At 46.8% G+C, this 23,995-nt stretch overlaps 1 protein-coding gene across 3 annotated transcripts in view; it reads right to left on the bottom strand.

Annotated features, from left to right (window-relative positions):
* The window catches only part of HPCAL4 (hippocalcin like 4), a 41,654-nt gene that overhangs the window by 10,295 nt on the left and 7,364 nt on the right, over positions 1–23,995 (bottom strand). Inside the window, exon 1 of one of the 3 annotated variants that reach the window (XM_083751955.1) lies at positions 7,702–7,901. The exons of 1 other annotated variant lie outside the window; for it this stretch is intronic. The gene's annotated coding sequence lies outside the window, so the exon portion shown is untranslated. Of the gene's footprint in view, positions 1–61; positions 215–7,701; positions 7,902–23,995 lie in introns of those variants that run through there. One more of the 3 variants, XM_083751956.1, reaches the window with a different exon arrangement.

The raw sequence follows: 23,995 nt of genomic DNA on the forward strand, positions 1-23,995 counted from the left end.
CTGGTCCTGCAACACACAATGGCCACTATACACTATGGTTGTATTTTTTCCATGCTCTTACCTTGCTTATTGCCACACGTGCCTCTGTCTATTTCTTTCTCGCAATGCACCAAAGCCTCTACTGTGAAGCGAAGGCAGAACCAACAGCTGGGGTGTGAATGCAGATTTGCGGCTGGACTCAAGGAATCTCTGTCTAGTGTGTGAGCTGCAGTAATTTGCCTCCCTTTCTGGTCGACACACAGCCCTTCTATGCTGGCTGGGACAGGGGGAAATTATTTGCATAAGAGAACAGGAAACCTGTTGTAAAGGAGGCACCATTTGCATGACCCTCTCAGATGCAGAACTTAGCCTGGGAATGGTGGCTTTTCGAGTTACCTTGAAAATAGAGCAGGGGTGGGGAACCTGTGCCCCCCCCACTGGCCCTCCAGTGCACATCAGCCACAGCCAGGGATTATGGGAGTTGTAGTCATGCAACATATGGAGAGCCACAGATGTTCTCCACCCCAGGAGAGGGTGAAATGGCACCAATGGATTTTAAAGGTGCTCCTCTTAATGCTCATAAGCTGATCATGCCTTCAAAAGCTGATCAGCGCTGACATTGGCCCCATTAGCTGCACTAGGGAATTCCTGATGTGGAATTCCCACCATGTCTTTACCTGCCCCATCACCTGATGTCACACTTGATGCCAGTTATTGGGCAGGTGGCTGTGATTTGGGGGGTGGGGGAAAACAGCCTCATGAGCCTAATCAACTGGAAGTCAATATCCTACTGCTGTTTTAGGAGCGGGAGAAGTGAGGCACCATTTTGAAGAAAATCTACTTCTGTTCAAAAAGGGATTATTTGTCCCAGTTCTAATGTGTAGGTTAGGTAAGGATGAGAGGTATGGGATGCTGGAGAGTGGCATGGGGCAAGAGGCACAGAGCTAGCTAAGGAGCACACTCACACATTACGGCAGGGCAGAAATCTCTGTGAGGTCCGGAGATTTTACACCTAACCACTGTACATCCTATCTGAGCCCTCCTCTGAATCCTAAGCCTTAACCTGTTAGACGTTTTCTCTACAATTATGAGGGGCAAAAACTTAAAAACAAAGAAACAAACAACCAGAATTACAGAATTGCACAGCTGGAAGGGGGCCCAAAGGTCCAACTCCCTGTGTTGCAGAAACCACAGCTAAATAATCACTGACAGATGGTCATTAAACCTCTGTATAGAAACCCTCTAATAAAGGATGGTCCACCACCTTCCGTGGGTGTCCATTCCACTGTCGAATAGCTCTTACTGTCAGAAAGTCCTTCCTAATGTTTAGTCAGAATCTACTTTCTTGCCATTTGAATCCGTTGATTTGAGTCCTACCCTCTGGAGTAGCAAAAAATAGTCTTGCTCCAGATCCCAGGAAAAGTGACCACACTCCATACTCCTGCAATCTGTGTGGGCAGCGCTGGATTTAGGGAAGTGCGAGAGTTTCCCCCACAGGGCACCAAACTGAGGGGGTGCAAAATGATCAGTCTCATCATCAAACCTATATTTGTATGGGTACCTACTCTAAGTTAGGGGGTGCCAATTTCTGTCCTCGCTCAGGGCGCCCCTGATGTGGGGCTGCCCTTGAATAGGACTCGAAAACCTCAACTGGTCCAAAGTGCAGCGAACCAGATTAGTGGCTGGTGCTCTGTTTAGATCTCAGATAACCCTTGTTTTAATACAGCTGCATCGATTGCCAGTTCAATTCTAGGCCCAATTCAAAGTGTTTGTATTAAAGCCCTCCAAATATGTGAAAGACCGCCTCCTTCCCTACAGACCCCCTTGGGTGTTAAGATCAGCAAAGCAGGTAGTTCTGCTGCCCTCGGAAGTTCAGGAATGGCGGCAGCTTGGAATAGGGCCTTCTCTGTGGCAGCCCCTAAGTTGTGGAATGCCCTCCTCACAGGGGTGTATCTGTCTTCACCCTGGCCTTTGACACCTGAAATCTACATTTTTGGGACCCACTCTATTTCTGTGAGCCTTAAGTTGCCCTAAACTGTTTTTAATATTGCATTTTAAATTCTTGCAACCCACCCTGTGACCTTAGGGTGAAGTAAGGGTAAGAAATTAAAACCAATCCCAACACCACCTTCATCATACCCAATAAACCAACACGTCAAAGATGGAGAAGGCAGGTCAGTGAGGTTTCAACCCCTTTCTCTTCCCAGAACCCCCAGTAGGAAAAAAGAAGCTCCAATATAGGTGGGTGAGAATCTCAAACTGGGCCAGAGATGGCTTATGAAAATGGAATTGCATTATGGGAAACCTTAGAGGACAAGAAACGTCCATTGCCCTCAACAAGTTGTAAGTTAATCACAGCAACAAATAGAAGGAAACCACTAACCAGGATGTCAGATTATAATTGGATGCAAGGCACAGTTCTCCACCAGTGCCACAAAACCATTAGGACTGTTAACTACAGTTAAACTAGGTTGACTATGAATTCCTTACATGTACCAGAGTTACTACATCAGATGCAGAGGTAACTACCAAGAGTGACAACCCTCAATGACAAGGGGGAAGTTGGAGAGTTTGCATCAGATCAGAGGAGAGACACAGCTGAATGTGGCCATCCCCAACCTGTGTCCTCCAGCTGTTTTGGCTACATTTCTCATCTGCCCCAGCCAAACATCTATGGTGCACCAGCTTAGGGGAGGCTGGCTTAGAGAAACAATTCTGCCCCATCTGCAACAGTAGAACAACACAGATCTGCCTTGCAGAGGTGTTGTAAGTAAGGATGGAAGGATCTGTCAGTTTCCCTTTTCCCAGTTTCTCATTTTTCCAATCTTACATGCACTTCTCCTGGTTTATGCAGCAATTTCTGAAATTTCTTCTTTTTTCAAATCCTCATGGAAATTCTTCAGCATTTTAGTTTAGTGCAAATTTCTCCCATCAAATACATTTTTGCCTACAGTTTTAACTTATGTAATTTTTGCAAGCAATTTCTCCTACTATAATGCATTTTGTATGTTGTTTTCACTGATATTATATTCATTTTTATACCCATCTCTCCCTAATATATGCATTTTTGTAATCATTGGTTAGTTAGAGAATTCCATTGCAAAATTCGGCTATGTGTGAATTTTGAAGGGCGGCTCTGTATTTTGATTCTCATGCTGTTTCGGAAAGTGTGAATTTGATACATTTGGTTTTATAATGAGAGCTGAGGGCTTAACCACACTTCCTCTTGTCCTGCTGCTTTCCCCCACTCTTTAGTACTCAATCACAGCAAATGGCAATTTGTGTTTTCTCCAGATTGACAGTTGCTTTGATTTAGACCTAAAGAGCAAGTTTTCCCTGGGAAAGGAGCAGGACATGGGGCAAACCATTGGAACCCGTGCTTTCTAGGCACCCGACAAGCAGAGGTTTGGATGAGGCCTGAATCGAATTTCTCCCCCATCCGTTACTGTAAGGATTACAAGATAATGCATGGACACAGGAGACTCTTAAAGCACTATACAAATGTCAAAGATTTTGCTTTCTGCCTCTTTTGTTTGCTGGGACCCTGTTCCGATAGGAAGAGAAACTTCCTCAACATCCACCCATGGAGGGAAATAATTTATTAAAGTCCTTCCATATCTCCCTGTGCCTGTGTCTGGGAAAAGCCCTTAAAGTAATCTTCCCCATTTCATAGAATCATAAAATTGTAGAATTGGAAGGGACCCGCATAGGTCCTCTCGTCCAGCCCCCTGCAATGCAGGTATCTCAGCTAAAGCATCCATGAGAGATGGCCATCCAACCTCTGTTGTTAAACCTCCAAGGAAAGCGAGGGAGTCCATTGAACAGTTGAACAGCTCTTAACTTGTCAGATATTCTTTCTGATGTTTAGTCAGTACAGTGGTACCTCGGGTTAAGTACTTAATTCGTTCCGGAGGTCAGTTCTTAACCTGAAACTGTTTTTAACCTGAAGCACCAGTTTAGCCAATGGGGCCTCCTGCTGCCGCCGTGCCACCAGAGCACGATTTCTGTTCTCATCCTGAAGCAAAGTTCTTAACCTGAAGCACTATTTCTGGGTTAGCGGAGTCTGTAACCTGAAGCATATGTAACCTGAAGCGTACGTAACCCGAGGTACCACTGTATCTCCTTTCTTGTAACTTGAATCCAAGTCCTTGCCTCCAGAGTGAGAGAAAAGCACCATCTTCCATGTGGCAGCACTTTAGATATTTAAAGATGGCTCTCATATCTCCTCTCAGTCTCCTCTTATCCAGGCTAGACATACCCAACTCCCTCAACCATTCCTCTTAAGGCTTAGTTTTCAGACCCTTGATCATCTTAGTCGCCCTCCTATGCAGACGTTCCAGCTTGTCAATAGCCTTCTTGAATTGTGGTGCCCAGAACAGGACACAGTACTCCAGGTGTGGCCTGATCAAGGCAGAAGAGAGTGGAACTATTACTTCCTTTGATCAGAACACTATACTTCTGTTGATGCAGCCAAAAATAGCATTAGCTTTTGTTGTTGCTGCATCACTGTTCACTGTTGGCTCATGTTAAGTTTGTGGTCCACTAAGGCACCCAAATCCCTTTCACATGTACTCCTTGGCAAGCCAGGTATCACCACATCTTATAAGATGATTCTTTACTTTGGGATAGGAGCCCCTCATGCACCCAAGTTTTATGCAGCATCTGTATGATATCAATGTCATCAAAATGCCAGCCTGCATCTCTCTTTCCCCACCCTATTTAGCCTTTATGGGGGAAATCCATGCCTGAGGTGTATCTCAATAACTTGTTTACAGTATTGACTCCCCACCTGCAAGCACATCCTGCCCACCTCCCCCCATCCCTGCTTTGCTTGCTCATTTTTCTAACTGGTCTCAGGCAACTTCCTTAGGAGTGTTGCTAGGTCATTAAAGGATGTGGGACTCAGCCAGTCTATAACACACATTTGCATAACATGCATATGCTTTTTTTATGTAAGGATGCACATATAAACTGATTTTCAGCTTATATTTAAAGTGGGCGGGGTTAGACAATCCTGGTGCAAAAGGCCCAGGGCTCAGGTCCTTGCCTAACAACACCCCTACCACTTCCTCTTTAGATTTAAAGCAAAAAAATACTTTGTTCCAGCCTGCTATCCTCCCCTTGGAGGTGGATATTGCAAAGTGGTGGGCTTTTATTTTGGAAGCTGCTGTTTGGCCACCTCCAATTTCCCCATCCTATTCCCGGTGGCAGATTTTGGGGTCTTAAAATTCAGCGGCACCCTGTGCGATGCCAAAATTCAGCGGTCCACCCCACCTCTCACCTTCCATTCTACATCATGGTTGCAGCACCCCCTGCGGCACCCCTGAGGCTCTGCACCCACTGTGACCGAACCAGTCGCACTTTCTTAATCTGCCCCCACTATTTCCCTATTTGCAGGAAAGGGAGCCAACCTAGGGCAGCTGCCCTCCTAAGCATTCTTGCGCAGAGGTCCCACAAAATCAATGAAAGTTTCCTCCAAGCAAACCTGCTGAGGACAAGATTGCCTCTAGGAGAATGGAGACCAACAACCTTTCAGTAGTGAAAGTAGAAAGTCCAAATAGCCCCAGTCATATGTGCTAATAATAAACATGAGCCACAACCCACTGGGAAGTTCACCTGCACAGGCTTATTTGAAATGAATGGGAGAAATTGTGAGCTCAGAGGCACACCAAGATTTCTTCCAAGGTTGGAGGACTGAATCCAGAGCTCCAACCCCCCCACTTCTTCCTTTCACAAAAATGCTTGATCCCTTACGAAAGCCCTCACAAGTCTGGCTGTGGGTTCTATTTTGCAGAGGACTGGTCTTTATTTGATGCCTGCTACTCTGGTCTTAGTTCTGGCTTGTAAATACTCACCTATGGTGAATAAGACAAACCTCTGGGAGACCAGGGCTGCTTCCCAGCAGAGAAGTGTTTTGCGTTCTGAAAGAGAGTTGGTGCTTTCCCTCTCCTCAGGCCATTGGTGTGCCGTAAATGGCTTCAGTCAGCCCTGCATTGTCTAGTAGGTCTTGCAGACTTGCTTGCAAGGATATCTGAAACTGTATTTTTATGGAGGACAGAGAGGGAATCCTAAAAGGGCAACAGTCTACTGACCTCTCCAGTTGCCCACTTGAATGAGTAAGACAATGTTCGTGAGTGCACAAAACCACTGGCCTCAGCCGATGTGCCAAGGCTTTAGCTCCAAGTGATTATTATGTGCACACTAAGTGTTCCTATTTAAGTGCCCTTGTCTTCTGCTACTTCTCCCAGATAAATCATTAGCCTTTTTAAGGGAAATGTCAGGATTCACCTTTTCCCTCCCAACAAATCCTGGCCATACTTCTGCTCTTCAGGGTTCAGCCCCCCTCTTTTGGGTCATTAGGTCTCTGTAGGCAGAATGAAGACCTTTTGACTTGAGTGTACATGGGTGTATCAACACATGCACGGCAGCCGCAAATGCCCAGGCCCTGTCTCCTTTTGAACCCTTCCAAACACCTATCCAGTATTGCTGAAGGTGAATGTGTCGAGCACCCGCTTTTTCACAAGTCCAGGCAGATCCATCCCAAGATTAAATGCTCTATTGCATGTTCTTAGGAAACTGCCAGGGCCACTTTGCTTAGCAGCGCCTGCTTCCGAGGCAGTCACAGGAGAGGTCGCTGCAAAGTGAAGGAACACAACCACCTCCAGCAACTTGTGGGGGTTGAATGGTGGGGTGTTCAGGCACTGCTGCGTGAGAATGGGGGGTGGGTGTTGCAAATACAGGCAAGCATTCCTATTTTTGTCTGTGCAGTGTTGGAAATCAGTGCAGAATGGGCACAAGGATTTCCCCCTCAGTCTTTGGAGAGCACAGTCAAACTGCAAAACTGAATTGCCGGTTCCCTCTCCCTGCCCAGAGAGGAGGCCACATCACACACCTCCCCCTTCGCTTCCTTCTTCCCTCTCCCCATCTGCTAGCTCCTAAAGGCAGGAACGTTCTCCCTCTACCACCACAGCCCCCCCTCCACTGCAGTGCCAGCTACTCCGAGATTTTATACGCTCAGACACGGAATCCACAAAGTCTGTTTTCTTTTTGAAAGGGCGTGTTGAAGAGAGAGGGGGAGAGAGATAATTTGAGAAGGGGGAATTGCTACAGGGGCAGCAAGGGGTTTGGATGGAGGGACTATGCCAGTGGGGTGGACTGTAAGGAGGGTTTCATCTGAGCCAATGTGCAGAACCCATTTTGAATTCCACATGCCAGCCCTAGAACATGCAACGGTAGAAGCATCAGGTCATGGGTATCCCTAAGCATGTGCAGAGAGCTTTTCCTCCCAGGCAAGGGAGACCATCCCACTCCTATCTGTTTGAGATTAGGGTGGCAGGACTGCCAATAAAAGTTGATCCCAACCCCCCACCCACCCACTCACTTCTCTGCCGAGGAATTAAGCATATTTTAAAAGCATCTGGTATTTTCCATCGGTTTGGGGTAAGACAGCTTTTCCTGGCATAATTGTGGTGAAACAGGTGAGTGGACTTCACTTCGAAGCTGTGTGCTTGCTAGACACCTGGGTGATACCTGCATCCCCCTGAATTAAAGGATAGACAACCGGGAGATGCCCTGACCAGAAGAGAGAGGACAAGGCAGATGCCATAAATGCAGCACTGTTGATAGGGATTGCCTTCCCTGTAAAAGCATCGACACACACACACACCCCACTGCTCTTCCCAAACCTCTGGGACTGCTGGGGTCACCAGGGCTGTTGCTTACCTTGGTGGGTCTGCCTGCCCGCAGGGGATGCCCGCCGCAGGTGCGAAGTTTGAAGAGCAGGAGGGAGCGCTTAAGCCATCCACTGAAGGAGATGCTGCCTGCTGTTTTGACTGCTCCTCTTGCTGCTGCTTGGCACCTTCTTCCTCCTCCTTCACCTGCTCTGCCTTCTGAATTGCTTCTCCGCCTCCTCTTGTATCAGTATGTGCCCCTCCTAGCAGGGAGAAGGGAGGGACCCCACTGGCCTGCCTCTCAGCCTCATTGGCTGCAGCGAGTGCCTGTCAGTGCACACTGCTCCAGGTGGGGCTCTGCCTTTTGCTCCTGTTCCTCAGCCCAGACCAAAGCTGAAAGGAGAGCTGCCAGGGCACGGTGCCCGCCTGGCATCAGGCAAGTCCCAGCCTGCTTGCCTGAAGGGCTCTCCCGCCCGACCCTTTTGTTTTTGGACAACAAGGGATGCTCATAAGTCACAGTGCTGGAGACAGATGCATAGTGCTTGTAGGAAAGTAATTGCAGCAGGCTGCCAGCCCCAGTGCCGAGGCTCAGTTGCTGCCCTCAGGACCCAGAAGCCCTTAGAGAGAGTTGAAAAGACATCCTCTAAAAAGCCTCAGCTCTCCCTGATCAGGGTTCTTTCCAGCCCTTCTTTAGCCTGATACTCACATACAGTCACAGTTACATGCTGTGGAAGGGGGTAGAGGGGCAAAGCAAGCTGTTTTATCCCCAGTTAGTTCATTGCTCAATCTAGCTTAGTACTGCCAACACTGACTGGCAGCAGCTCTCTGGGGTTTCAGATAGGGGTCTCTCCCAGATCTGTCTGGGAGATGCCATAGATTGATTGATTCCTGCATGCAAAACATGTGCTCCCCCACTGACCTACAACCACAGGGTGAGCTCCCGTTGTTTGGTCCCAGCTCCTGCCAACCTAGCAGTTTGAAAGCATGTCAAAGTGCAAGTAGATAAATAGGTACCACTCTGGCGGGAAGGTAAATGGCATTTCCATGCGCTGCTCTGGTTCACCAGAAGCAGCTTAGTCATGCTGGCCACATGAGCTGGAAGCTGTACGCCGGCTCCCTCGGCCAATAAAGCAAGATGAGCGCCGCAACCCCAGAGTCAGCCACGACTGGACCTAATGGTCAGAGGGACCTTTACCTTTAAGGAACCTTTGGCTCTCCAGATGTCGTTGAACTACAACCCCACCACCCCTGGCCACTAGCCATGCTTGCTGAGGCTGATGGGAATTGTAGGCCAGCGCCATGTGGAGAGGCAGAGGTTCCCCATGCCTGCTTTAAAGTAAAGGCAGTGTCTCTGCACATGCTGAGAGGCACTCTTGACTTCCAGTCTAAGGATGTGTTGGCACTGCAGATATGCAGTGGGGTGACTCCTGACTAAAGTCACGTTACATTACATTTATAGCCCACCTTTCTTTGAAGAAGCTCAAAATGGTGTACATACTTCTCCTCTCCTCACAACAACCCTGTGAGGTGGGTTAGGATGAGAGTGAGTGACTGGCCCAAGTGAGTTTCATGGCTGAGTGGGAGTTTGAATCCTGGTCTCCCAGATCTTAGTCCCACACTCTAACCACTGCACAACACTGGCTAGTTAACCGAGCCTTGGAGGTGAGACCCTCCTCCTGCTTGAATCTGGCTGGAATATTTGGGCAAGGAATGGCAATAGAGCAAACAGGAGTTCTGGGTAAAGTAAGCTCTGGACTCTTTTTCCAAAATGGAAGTTGGGATTCCGAGTTCTGCAACAGAACAGGTGGATGGGAATCCACAAGATAGGGTGTGTGGTTGTGTCAAGACTGAGGGAAATGATGGTATAGAGTTTGGATTTGATATCCCGCTTTATCACTACCCAAAGGAGTCTCAAAGCGGCTAACATTCTCCTTTCCCTTCCTCCCCCACAACAAACACTCTGTGAGGTGAGTGAGGCTGAGAGACTTCAAAGAAGTGTGACTAGAGCCCAAGGTCACCCAGCAGCAGCTGCATGTGGAGGAGCGGGGACGCGAACCCGGTTCCCCAGATTAAGAGTCTACCGCTCTTAACCACTACACCACACTGGCTCACACAAATTTAATGCCCAGTACAGGATCTCAAGCAAGCTTCCCCAACCTACTGCCTACCCAGTGTAGGAGTTGTAGTCAAAAAGCATATGGAGGGGAGTCCTCCTTTCCATGGAGGCGCAAGTTACAGCAACAGCCAAGGCGACATTTTTCCACCTTCGCCGCATCAAGCAGTTGGTCCCTTACCTTTCCCGCCCCGACCTGGCCACAGTGATCCATGCGACGGTCATCTCCAGGCTTGACTACTGTAATTCGCTCTATGCGGGGCTGCCCTTGAAGCTGTCCCAGAAACTCCAGCGGGTACAGAATGCTGCAGCGAGGCTCCTCACGGGGTCTCTGCCATGGGAGCATATTCACCCAGTGCTTTTCAAGCTGCACTGGCTCCCGGTGGAGTACAGGGTCAGATTTAAGGTGCTGCTTTTGACCTTTAAAGCCCTTCACGGCCTAGGACCCTCGTACCTCCGGGACTGCCTCTCCTGGTATGCCCCACGGAGAGCCTCAAGGTCCATAAATAACAACACCCTAGTGGTTCCAGGCCCTAAAGAAGTTAGATTGGCTTCAACCAGAGCCAGGGCCTTTTCAACTCTGGCTCCGGCCTGGTGGAACGCTCTGCCTCATGAGACCAGGGCCCTGCAGGATCTGATTTCTTTCCGCAGGGACTGTAAGACAGAGTTGTTCCGCCTGGCCTTTGGCTTGGAGCCAATTCGATTCCCTCCCTCTCTCTCTCTCTTTTTTTCCCCCTTTCTTTTCCTTCTCCTCCTGCGATGAGGCTACATTTTAATATTTTAATGTTCCAGTATTTAATGTTGTATTTTATTTTTGTTTTTAAGTTGTAACCATTCATCTTGTTTTTATTATTGCTTGTAAGCCGCTCTGAGCCCGGCCTTGGCTGGGGAGGGCGGGGTATAAATAAAAAATTATTATTATTATTATTATTATTATTATTATTATTATCCCATTTGGGAACACTGGGCTCCTGCACACTCCCTTGTTTTGTTTCTCCTTTCCCTCCGCAATGCCTTTTCAAGTGTCAGCCTTTGCTCTGTAACTTCCTTGGGGAAGGGCCCTTTTGTTGATGAAATTCTAAAGCGAAAAGCAAATTGAAAAGACTACTCTGTTGTTAATAAACAAGCAAAGGCAACAGAAGCAGGTCCTGTAGATACCCCATGACCTGAAGGTAACTGGATAGGCAATGTATCTTCCCTTTTGACTCTGATCCTTTAAGGAATCCATGCCAGTTGGATGGACTGGTCCTTCCCACCCTTTGAGTGGGAGGAAAATCAACTACCTCTTCCCTTGCCCCCCCCCCCCTTGTCACAATCAGCAGGAGCCCTCTGAGACCAGGCAGCTTCACTCTCCACTCAGCTCCTGGGCAGGACTGAGGTCTCACCTGCTCCATCACTACACAAGGCTCAGACAGAGGGAAGGAGATACAGTTTCTTTTGTGAGAAATCTGTCGTCATGATCTTTAAAAAGAGGGAGAAGCAGATTTCAGAAACAAATGTGAAGCATTTCCATGGCAACTGCCCATGATATGGAAGATCCCCCCCCTTCCTCCTCAGTGCTTCACTGCAATCCTGAAGGTTACAGAGACATTTCTTTTCTTTTTTTTTGAGGGGGAGCTTCTTTTATAACCAAAAGGGACCTATTTGAACAGAAGGAGGGGGCCAGGCTACCTCCCCTGGCCCCCCAAAGCCAGCCAATCCTGTTCAAAATGTCACAGAGAAACATTTAAGCAACTGAGACAGTAGAAATGGCAAAAGGGGGCATCTCCCTGAGGACAGCCATAAAGACACCGGGCTAGGGAAGGGCCCATCACTCAGGCAAAGAACAGCTGCTCTGCATGCAGAAGACATCCAGTTTCATCTCTGATTAAAAGGGTGCAGTCGCAGGGGATGCAAGAGACCAGGTGCTGCCTGAGACCCTAGACGAAGCAGGAAATTTGGGGCACGACAGACTCAATGTCTGAAGGCTTCATACGTTCACCAAGCACATGCAGAGTTCAGTGGGAAGGACCGTAGCTCAGGGCTAGAGCACCTGGTGGCAGCTTGGCATGGGACCAGGAAACCTCTGGAGAGATGGTGCTGGCCCCTGTGGAGAAGCCTCCTTTAGCTTTGGGTCCTCAGGTGTTATTGGACAGCAGCTCCAGCCACCTTAGCCAGCAGTCCAGGATGTTGGGAGTCACAGGTCCATCCAGCTCCCCCCAATAAAGTATTTGAGGAGACTGCTCCCCCCCAAGTTAATAGGCATTGCCATTCAAATGGTGTGCATGTGCATTGTCTTGTGGCTGATTATGCAGGGTTTGGCTTTCCTGACCTCCTCCCCCTCCCATATTTTATTGAAGTTGGCACTCTTGATGAAAATTGTAGTCCAACAACATCTGGGGACCCAGAGAAGGTTGGTGTAGACAATCCTGAGCTGTACTGACCAAGGCTCTTGGTGTATATCAAGTGTAATTAACCCAGCTGCCTGCATTTTTGGACTGCCATGGGGGGCGGGCTGTCATGATGAACTCTTGCACTTCAAAATTTACCATTGCACCATTGTGAGTGTGTGTGCACACCAGGGCTGGCTGGTCCATTAGCTTTGATGAGACAGTTCCATTGCTTTCCCCTTCAAAAACCTGCTCAGTAACACTGAATAGAAACAAACAGCAATTCAGGTTTTCTATGGATTGCCGTTTGCTCTGATCCAGCGGCAAAGAGTGGGGTTGTGGGGGGAAACAACAATACCTACTTAGACAAGGCACTTTAAAGTGTGGACTGGTGTTACCAACAGGTTCGTGAAAGAGGGGGGAAAGAGAGCTATCAATTAAAAATCCCACAACATTCCCCCCCCCTTCCATGATCCTCTGAAGCCTTGAAATATTTATGAAAGATTAATTGAATCAGATAATTTGTGAGGCCAAGGGAATCCAGGATCTCTGACTGTTGGGGAAGGGGAGGCAGGATCCACCTTCCAAAGCATTCGCAATTAAGGTGGATTGTGTTTTGTTGTTCCCACTCCACTTCTGGAGGTCAATAGATCATTGGCTACTGGATCATTTTCTCTGCCAGCAAAGCACACACATTCCCCAAGAGCATGGAAGAAGGAGGATGCAAGGGTGGTTGTGCAGATTATTTTTGTTTTCATATTACAGTCTTTCAGCAGAGCAAAGGCATTGCTTTTCGTGCATCAGCTAGATGCAGAATTAAAATGCAAGCACTGTGTAGCACGTATAGTGCTATGTTTGGCAACACCTTTTGCTACAGCCAATATCTGTCTAGAATGTATACTCAACAGTTTGTCCCATGGAGCAAAGTTCCCTTGCAATATTAGTTAAAAGTTTTTGTTGTTTTTTTACTTTCAGATTTGGCCCTTTTTATTGCTTCCTGTGGAGTGCAAACTGGGGGATCAGTGGTGAATTGTCTCTGAATTGTTGTTGTTGTTTAGTCGTTTAGTCGTGTCCGACTCTTCGTGACCCCATGGACCAGAGCACACCAGGCACTCCTGTCTTCCACTACCTCCCGCAGTTTGGTCAGACATGTTTGTAGCTTCGAGAACACTGTCCAACCATCTCGTTCTCTGTCGTCCCCTTCTCAATAGAAGAAGACTAATTAAGGGATTATTCATCACTCCTCCTACAACTGCATTGGACAGGAAGGAATAAAATGAGCTGAATCTGCAAGAGGAATTTTTCTGTAAAAGCCACAATAGCCCTTAGAAGTCTCCATCCCATGTTGTTTTTCCACACTTGGTACTGCAATTGTGTTTTGCTACAAACAATCACCCTGAATCAGGGTGTCATGCAGGGGTGTTGCCTGGGGGGGTAACAAAATCCCCCCATGCGGATTAGCGTGTCGGCGCTCTCACCCCTGGCTGGTGGATTTTCACAATTTGTGCAATAGTCAATGTGAAAATCCGCCCACTGATTGCACAAAAATGTCCTACGATCAGCCTGGCACCTCTGGCAGGCGTCATTTGCACCCCCCGGGTCGTGGTGGTTGCATCCCTGATGGGCACTTTAATGCGATCAGTGGTTGGTTTACTGTGATTGCCAGGTGGCGTTGGCACCCCTGGCGGGCCAACCCTCCCTAAAAAAGGTCAACAACTCTGGGCAACGTTCCCAAAAATTGCAATTTGGGGTGGTGACAAAAAACGAAAATCGCAGTGGGTACCACCTGACCTTGCTACACCTCTGGTGTCATGGACTGGTTGGATGCAGAGGAATGGTGGGAGGAAGCAGCTGGAGCTCAGAGCTCAGGAGTGGTGGTGGGAGAATGATGAATAGTAAGAGGGGAAAGAGAAGAAAATACTGGAAGGAGGAAGCTGAAGAGGTAACAGGGCTTAGTGAGCTGGGAGAGTCTTTAGCAGAGAGCAGTCAAGAAGCAGGAGCAGAAGCTGAAGCAGGCGAGCAGAATGGGGAAGGCCAAGAGGCAGAGATCAGCTGGGCTGGTGGAGTCATGAGGGTCTCCCCCCTTGTCACCCAGAACCAGGAGAGGCATGAAAAGGGCAGAGGAGAGGTTGGCTGCCTGCAATTGTTTGGGAAAAGTCTTGGCAACTGATTTCATGAAGGAAGACCACTGGGAATGAGCTGCTCTGCTCATTAGGCCTCAGCCATATCTGTGGAGGTCATGTTTTTGCTAATAAACAGTTAACTCCATCTTTGAAGTGTGCGATCACTGACTGGCACACTCCTGTGACACACAGTCTGGTTCACCCTCTTAGGATGTCTTCAGGGTTACTGCTATTGTTATAATTAACTCAGTATATTTATTAGTTCTGTTTTATTTTGGTGGACATACATTAATTCAGGTTCTTGGTGCAATATGAAAGTGATGGCTGCTTTTAAGTAATTCCTGTGTGTATAGTTTTGTTATGTTATTTTCCTGTGTTTTTTTTAACTTGTTTGACCCATTCCAGCTTGCTTTAAAAATGTGGAAGATAGATTTTTAAAAATAATCATTACATTTGCCTCATCCATGTTTCATTGTCTGTATCTTAAGCATTTCATGCCTTCTTAAATATTTGTTAGCTGCCCTGAATACTTCCTAAAACAGAAATGAAGGGGGGGGGAGCTGCCTTACACAGTCAGGCCACTGGTCCACCTCCCTAAGTACTGTCCTGGTTGGCTTCCCTGGTTTCAGGCAAGGGTCCTGACTTGGAGATGCCAAGGACTGAACATTCAGCCCTTCCACAAGAAAAGTAAATAATCTACTACATTAGAAGCTTAAATTCTAAGACACTTGATTTGCCATGACACTGGATCAATACTGAATTGAAAAGTAGAAGTAGCTGTGTGAGCCCATAAGAAAAATGTCAAAATGTGACTTTTATTAGGCCACAAAAGGGTATGCCAGTTTTTGAGCTCTCCAGAACTCTTCACCAGATTATATGGTAAATGGGAGGCAGGGGAGAGAGAGAGATTGGCTAGTTATGAAGCCGGAGAGTCTGCATTGGGTACAATGCAGTAATCTGTTACCTGACAGTTCTAGACAAGTTGTGTTATCAAATACATTTTGAAGCCAGGTAGTTTTCATCCTGCTCTAGACATTCTGCAGTTGCTGGCTGGCCTTCGGCGGCGGCAGGAGGCAGTCCTGCCTCTTATTTTTCCAAAATACCCCTCTCTTTTCAAAACAGAACCTCCAAGCTAGAGCCTTATTTGAAAGGATGTCATGACCAAGGCGAGACCAGCAGAGGGTGCAGGAGGACATACTGTAGTTATGAGTTTTTTAAATGCTCATTTCTACGGAATGAAGCAAAAAGTGGTGGGATTCTGATCCATCTATTTTCAAGCATCCAGAAGTCAGAGGGCACTTGCCTAATCCAAGCCATTCAAGTTGGTGGCCATGACTATCTCATATATATATATTTAGTAGTAGCAGGCATCTAACAAATGTAATCAATAAACAATCTAATTTAGAGTACAGTGATAACCTCTACACGGGGCTGTTTGGAAACTTCAGCAAGTTCAGAATGTTGTAGCCAGGCTATTGAGTCAGGCAAATTATAAGGAACATATGACACTCTGTATTAAAACAATGGCATGACTGGTGACCCATCTGTTTTCCAGGCACAATTCAAGGTGCTAGTCATGACCTACAAAATCCTACAGTGGAAAACCAGTGTGGTGTAGTGATTAGTTTTGGGCTAGGACCTGGGAGACCAGGGTTCAAATCCCCACTCAGCCAAGAAGCTTGGACTCACAATGCCAGATTGGGCAAAGTCATGCCAAAGTCATGCACCAGTCTGCCGTGCTGATTCAAAATGGAGCCCAGCACCAAACACAGAGGAAGATTGTCTCCCCCTCAGGAATTCTCGTTTTGAGTTGGGCCCTGATACCTTCAAATGTATCCATACTGGTACAGTTTGGAACCGTCACAGAAGATTGGGCAACAATATTTTCAGAACTGTGTGAATTGCTGTACATTGGTCTGGACCAACATGCCAAATTTGGTGACGTCCCAGCAAATGTGGTGACAATGTCTTCAGAGCTATCCAGATTCGTGCAGTTTGGCCCATCACACTGAAAATCAGGTGATAACACACCAAAGTCATATTTCAGTCCACCATCTTGATTCAAATGGCGCCTGGCATAAAGGTAAAGGTAAAGGTACCCCTGCCCGTATGGGCCAGTCTTGACAGACTCTGGGGTTGTGCGCCCATCTCACTCAAGAGGCCAGGGGCCAGCGCTGTCCGGAGACACTTCCGGGTCACGTGGCCAGCGTGACATCGCTGCTCTGGCGAGCCAGAGCCGCACACGGAAACGCCGTTTACCTTCCCGCTGGTAAGCGGTCCCTATTTATCTACTTGCACCCGGAGGTGCTTTCGAACTGCTAGGTTGGCAGGCGCTGGGACCGAGCAGCGGGAGCGCACCCCGCCGCAGGGATTCGAACCGCCGACCTTTCGATCGGCAAGTCCTAGGCGCTGAGGCTTTAACCCACAGCGCCACCTGCGTCCCTTGGTGCCTGGCATACCAGTCTACAAAGACCACTGACCCCACCTCAAGAACTCTTGTGCCGAGTTTGGTGATATCTCCAAATGGACCAGCAACTTTCCAAAATTTATAGTAGACACACACACATGGGATGCTTCAAAGAATGGCAAAAATATATTTCTAGATTTATCTGGCAAGGGAAGAAACCAAGAATAAAATATAAATTACTATCAGATACGAGAGAAAGAGGAGGTTTCACCCTGCTGATTTGAGATTATACAATGAGGCATCTTGCATTTGCTGAATTCAGAAATGGATAATTTTGAAAAATGGAGATGTGTTAGACCTAGAACGACATGATAATAGATTTGGATGTTACGACAAAGTGAAGGTACACAAAGGCTTTCAGAATCATATAATAAGAAAATCAATTTTTAAAGTATGGGAGAAGTATAAAGATTTACTAGAACAAAAAAACACCCTGGTGGCTTTCCCTGTTAGAAGCACTATCTGTGAAGAAAGTAAATATCAGGACAAATTGGCCAACATATAGAGAGAGCTGTTAACCAAGGTAGAAAATTATGCATCAGTAGTACTTAACCCAAGTAAAACTAGCAAAAATGTATAGAACAAGTAACAATATATGCTGGAAATGTAAAGAAAAAGAAGCTACATTTTATCATATGAGGTGGAACTGTAATGTAATCAAAAAATTCTGGGAAATATATAATAAAATGAAAAAAATGTTTAAATTAACCTTTGTTAAAAAAACCAGAAGCTTTTTTACTAGGAATTATAGGTACCGAGATTCCAAAAGAACAGAATAAATTATATGTATACAGTGGTGCCTCGAGTTACAAAGGCCTCAGGTTACAAACGCTTCAGGTTACAAACTCCACTAACCTGGAGTTGAGAACTTTGCCCCAGGAAGAGAACAGAAATCATGTGCTGGCAGCGCAGCGGCAGCAAGAGGCCCCATTAGCGAAAGCACGACTCTAGTTAATAAGAGTTTCAGGTTAAGAACAGACCTCCGGAACGAATTAAGTTCGTAACTAGAGGTACCACTGTACTACAACGGCTGCCCAGATACTGCTAGCCCAGAGATGGAAGGAAGAGACAACCCAGACAAAAGAAAAATGGCAGACCAAGTTGACGGACTATGCCAAAATGGCAAAATTAACTGGGAAGCTTAGGAACCAAGAAGACAAGAAATTTATAAAAGAATGGGAAACGTTTATAATAGATATACAAAATTATTGTAAACAGCTTAAATCATTAGCAGGATTTTAAATACACTTGTAATGTAATAGAAACTATAGATAACTTAGGAAGATGAAAATTTTGGAGAGTACTGATATGCAGATGAAAACAGAATTAAGAGGACCCACAGATGGGATGGGGGAAGTCAGGAGATTCAGAGTAATCTCAATACGTGAATGTGTAACACATTTTGATGTAATTTTGCCACCTTTCTTCTTTGTTTTTTTCTCTTTCTCTTTTTTTGAAAATCAAATAAAAAAATTATAATAAAAGATACACACACATGGGAAATACTGCATTTTTCCATACAAGTTTGCCAGGAGAGGCTTGTCTTTTTTTTGCCCCACCGATATCTGAAGCACATCTAGTGGAACTCAAGGGAGGGTCTTATTGGTGGCTGCTCCCAGGCTCTGGAACTCCTTGCCAAAGAAACCTGGCTAGTCCCATTTCCAGTGGCCTTTGGCTAGTAACCAAATGATTTTTTTATTTAGACCAGCCTTTGGCCCGTAAGCTGACTTGAAAATATTTTGAATTTTTTTTAAGGATGGGAGAGAAATTTGGTTTGGCTTGCATTTTAATGCAAACCTATCTAATTCATACTTCCTGAAACAATATGTGAATGGAAACACAGCTATCCTTTGAAATTTGCACTTCTCTGAATTTTGTGGTGCACTTCTCCAACCAAAACAGGAGTACAAAAATGTGTGAACTGGGGGGAAATGTGAATTAAAAATGCATATATTAGTGAAAATAACATACAGAATGCATTATATTACGGGAAATAATTTGCAAACATTAGGCAAAATTACATTAAAAATGTATTTATTAGGAGACACGGACACTAAAATATTGGTGAATGGTTAGGTCTTTTACTTATTTATTTAAAGCAAATTTATGTGGGAAATAGGGAGAACTGAAAATGTGGGGAGGATGAGAAGCAGAAAATGACAGATTTATCCACCCCCAACTTGTTTTGAAATGGTTACTTTCATTGATGCTTAACCTGCCTTGTTTTTATTTTATTAATTTTGAATTTGACTGCTGTTTAATTATTAGATTGTATTGAGTTTGTAGTGTTGTTTTAGCCAACTTATGCAACATATGGTGGGAAAAGGGGATGCAAATTGAACAAATAAAGAAAAAAAACAAGAACTGGGATGTGTCAAACAGGGTGCTAATGCGTTGTGTCTCTTCAAGCATCAGGCCCTGGGAGAAGAAGGCCTCCTCAGGAGTGCAGCTTGATCTGGGCATCCCTCCTGATTGGCTCAAGGGAGGGGAGGGTTTTATTGTCTGGTCTGAGCATCTGTCCTGGGGCAGCTACACAACAATGTCCTGCATTGGTCCTCATTTGCTTGTTTACACACCTTCCCGCTGATCATTCCTTCACCCTGCCACTTTTTCGCAGCAAAAGGTCTGTTGTTGCTTTTTTAAAAGTGGAATGTTGCACCAGAGCTACAGAACTGCCCTGAGACCTCTGGGTATAGGGCGGTATATAAATTCAATAAATAATAATAACCCTTTAATCCGCTTTAACTGAGCATTATCCGCTTGGATCCCTCTTGCAAAATCCTGGAGGCACCCCAAGTGTGGGGGAAGAGAACCAGCCCCAACACAACCATATCCTTTTTCCCATGGTTGGTGGCCAACGTTTTTACCGGCCCTGCTCCTCTGCCTTCAATAGTAGCCTGAGCCGCAGAAAATAAACAAGTGGTATCTTTTGCTGCTACTTCTCCCCATGCCAGGAACAGTTCCTCTTGCTAAATGTTTATCCACCAAGTGGCTGTTAAAGGCTTGAAAGCAGGGAGAAGGACAAGCCCCCTCCCACCTGCATTCCTTCCCAGGAATTATTCCAAAGATATTGGGGGGGGGGACTATCACTGGAGAGAGCGTCACAATGGAACCAGCCCCTGGTGTCTCTCAGCACTCCTCCTCCTCCTCTCCTTGGGAGTATGGCAAGTAGCAAGAGGTATCCTGGAGCCAGAAGTCAGAAGGGAATCTTGTACAGATAACCTCCAGGGTCAAGCTGCAAAGCTGAGAGAGGACCCTCCAGGAGGAAGGGAAGGGTGTCGGTGGGGGTGGGAGAGAGGAGACCCTGCCATGATCTGACCTGGTTTTTCCTAGAAGCCTCTTTCCTGATAGGTTGCAGCATCAGTTGCACACGGATGAATCTTTTTTTGCAAGGCTCTGCTAAGCACAGCTATGACCATATATGGGATAGTTGAGGATTGGCTCACAGCAGCAGCAACAGCGGCGGCATCTGAGGTAGAGAGAGGAGGGGGTCCCCGGTGGGCAGTTTTCTGTGTCACTGTGCAGCTTCCTTTATACGCACAGTCAGCTCCTTCCAAGCAGAAGGCAATGCCTTCCCCTTAGTAGTATTGTATCCCCAAGGGGGGCAGGGCAGGGCTCCCCCGGATTGCTTCTTGCTGCGTGTGCTCGTGGAGAAAAGCTGCCTCTGAAAACTTCTGTCCGTTTCCGAGTACAGGGAACTGAGGGAATCAGAAAGGGTACGGAACAAGACCCAGCAAAAATATCAAGCAGGAGCTAGCATTTAGAGGGTGCTTCTAGAGTGCTTAAAACACTTCACATACTTAACCACAGTTGCAGGGGTTGGACTAAATGACTCATGGGGTCTTCCCAACTCTACAGTTCTAAAAAGCCTTCAAAAAAGGCTTATATTCTTATCTTAAGAGGCTGAATATGGGAGGTGTTAGCCTACCTATGGCCACCTTGTGGGTTTGGAGGTGGGAGGGTGAGATTTGATTGGGGAGCCTTCCTAATTCACCAGCCGCAAGGCAATCAACAGCTACTAGCTGTAATGGCTCTGTTCTACCTCCACTGTAGAGGTATTATGCTTCTGAATATTAGTTGCTGAGAACAGCGGGTGGGCAGGGTCCAGCTTGCAGGCTTCCCACAGGCATTGAGTGGGCTGCTGCAAAAATAGGCTGGGTGGGCCATTGGTCTGGCTCACGTTATGTCCTTATATCTGAAGAAGTGTGCATGCACACGAAAGCTCATACCAAGAACTGACTTAGTTGGTCTTTAAGGTGCCACTGGAAGGATTTTTTGTTTGTTTTGACTATGGCAGACCAACACGGCTACCTATCTGTAACTGGTTATGTCCTTATAGTAATGCTCATGTATTAGCGGTCTTTCCAGTTCAGGGCAAATATGACAACACATTAATGGAGAGTGGTTAACCTGGAGAGAAGCTTTCATAGCCCATAGCATGCAGTTCATCCTCCTAGAAACTGAAATTGCCCCCCCTTCATAATATCACATTCCACGTGGCTCCTAGTCTTACGTGTACAGCTGAAAGTAAGGGGGCACCCGCAGTGTGGGCATCAGGAAAAGGGAGTGTACTAGGCAGGCAAGGCAGAACTTGGTGGTCTCCCAAAGCCACCCCTTTCTGCCTTGTGGACAGGGAGCAGGCTCAGGCAAGTGAAAGCCCAGCGGCATTCATCCTTTGGAGACTGAAAACAGGGAGGAGTAACACATTTGTTCACTGAAGTGAGAAAGGACCAGGAAGCCTCTCTCAACCTGGTGCCCTCCAGATGTTTTGGACTGGGATTCTCATCTGCCACAGTCATCATCAGCCCCAACATCATTCAGCCTGTGGGGTAATGGGAGCTGTAGCCCAAAGCATCTGAAAGGCACCGGGTTGAGGAAGGCTGGCTTAGGACCACGTTGCCCATCATGTTGGCCTCCATCTCCTTCAATGTCCTCTGCACAGGAGCATAATCTCTTATGCCTTATCCCCTCTTGAAAATCCCGACACTGAACACCCTCCCAATTTTTTGTTTGTTTGTTTCACTGCTGAGATGCATCCTGAGCTTAGGATGTCCCTAGAAATGCAGCCCTTTGCACCTCACATCGATAATTACAGCACAGGCAACAATTTGCATTTTGTCTTTAAACACCCCAGTGGGACCAAGCAGTGATGAATTTCAGGGTGGAGAGAGAAAAGAAGATGTCTGCCCATGATTGGCTGTCTCCATGGAGATACAGGACTGACCGAGCCACCAGTAGAGATGCTGAGCAAGGCACGGAGGAGGACGGCCAGTCACACCCTGCCTGCCTCCCTGCCTGCCTGCCTGCCTGCCTGCCTGGTGCCTTTCCAAGGGGGCAGATGCATTTTGCCATGATGCATCAGGGCATCCAAGTAAGGGGGTCTGTGACAGGTGTGGCAAAGGGGAAAGTTGCCTTTCTCAGTTCAGGTGGGTTGGATGCTGCAGCCTGCAAGAAAGTGTGTGGGAAGCATCCTGAGGACAGGTGTGTTCTGACTATGGACAGAGGCAATACAAGTAGCAGTTTGAGGGCAATAGTATCTGGATTTAAACAGTGTGTGCCAGAGAGGTAACCGAGGGTATCAATGAGTGCTTCCTGACGGCCACTATTTTGCAAGAGGAATTCAAGCATATACTGTATCAGATTTAGGTTTGCACAATTAAAGAGGATCAAAGCATTTCATTCATTCATTCATTCATTCATTCATTCATTCATTTCATAAAGTTTATACACCGCCTGATAGTAAAAAAAAAAACACTTCAGAGCAGTTTACAAAAAGATAAAATAATAATAGCGAGAAAAAATCACAACCCTACGTTAAAGCATGCAAAAGTTAAAATACTAAAGCAGATTAAAATTACTTCAACTTCCTAAGCATCTGGGTTGTCTAAACAAGAGTTTTTAGCAGGCACCAAAAAGAGTACAGCCTGCTAATCTCAGTAGGCAGGGAGTTCCAGTTTAATATAGACAATAGGCAGCAAATCCCAAAAAACACCACACACAACCTAGACCTTTTGCGGGGTGGAATGTGACAGGAAAATGCACTGAAACATGTGGCATGAACAAATGCTCACCAAAGGTCAGACATAGCCTAAGCTCTGTGTAAGCTTTGCGCAAGCAGATCAGGATGGATGCTCTGTAAATAGTTACCGGAGGAGCCTGATGCTTGCGGCCATGCTGCAAAAGGAAGGATGCTCACCTGCAGAAAGGCTGCAGTAGTGCATCTCCTAGGAGTGGCAGAGTGGACTGGGTCACCCTACCTGGGGAAAGGTAGTTTCCTTTCTCCCCAGGGTTTTCTGTGGATGGCCATTTGCCCCAATTCAGTGGTAAAATGTGGGTTTTCCTGAGAGAAGCACCAGGACAACAACAAAAAACCTACTCAGGCATGGAGCTTTAAAGTGCGGACCTGTGCCGAGAAAGCACTACACAAAAGGACGTCTGGATGAGCCCTGAGTGATGTGGAGAAAGCCCTCTTCACTTTTGCAGTTGTGCCACAAGCTCTGGGACTCAGCCCTGTTTGCAAATAAGGTCTCTGTTCCAGGTCTACCCAAAAGGGTCCTTCACTACACCCTACTCTGCATCAATCACCATTCAATATTTTTCAGATAGAATCCAGACCAAGGGCCAGGTGGCTTGATATGCCCAGTTGCAGAGTTTGCTATATATGTACCTACTAGCCGAGGTGTCTGAATTCTACCTTCACTGCCAGAGGCAGCATGTCTCTCTGAGTACGAGTTGCTGGGAATCACAGGAGGGGAGAGTGCTGCCGCCATCAAGTCCTGCTTGTGGGTTTCCTACAGGCATCTGGTTGGCCACTGTGAGAACAGGATGCTGGACTAGATGGGCCTTTTGTCTGATCTGACACGGCTCTTCTTACGTTCTTATATCTAATTAAAATCAGCACTGGAGCTTCAGCAAAGGAATTCAAGTCCTAGATATCAGCTTTCTCGGCCTGTCAGAGGTATGCCATCTTGCCACTTCCTCAGAATCTGCAATCTTGGATCCACTCCACTGGCCCTACATCCTACAGTCAGACCCTGTAAGGCTTAGCCCATGCTTCTTTCCATCTTACCCAGAGAAACTAATTATTCCTCGCTGTGGGGCAACTCATGCGTTCTGCATCGCCAGCTACGTTCAAAGGCGGAGAGAGTAGTAGTGGCTGCTTGTCAGTGCTGATCAGCATCACCTGGGTTGCCACTTGCCTAAGATGAGAGATCTGGTTCAGGAGGCTAATGCATTCATGTCAGGCCCGGAGAAGCAGAAACAGCCCCCTCCCC

Source organism: Podarcis gaigeae (genome assembly GCF_964106915.1).
Source record: "Podarcis gaigeae genome assembly, chromosome: 8".
In the NCBI taxonomy this organism is placed as follows: domain Eukaryota; kingdom Metazoa; phylum Chordata; class Lepidosauria; order Squamata; family Lacertidae; genus Podarcis; species Podarcis gaigeae.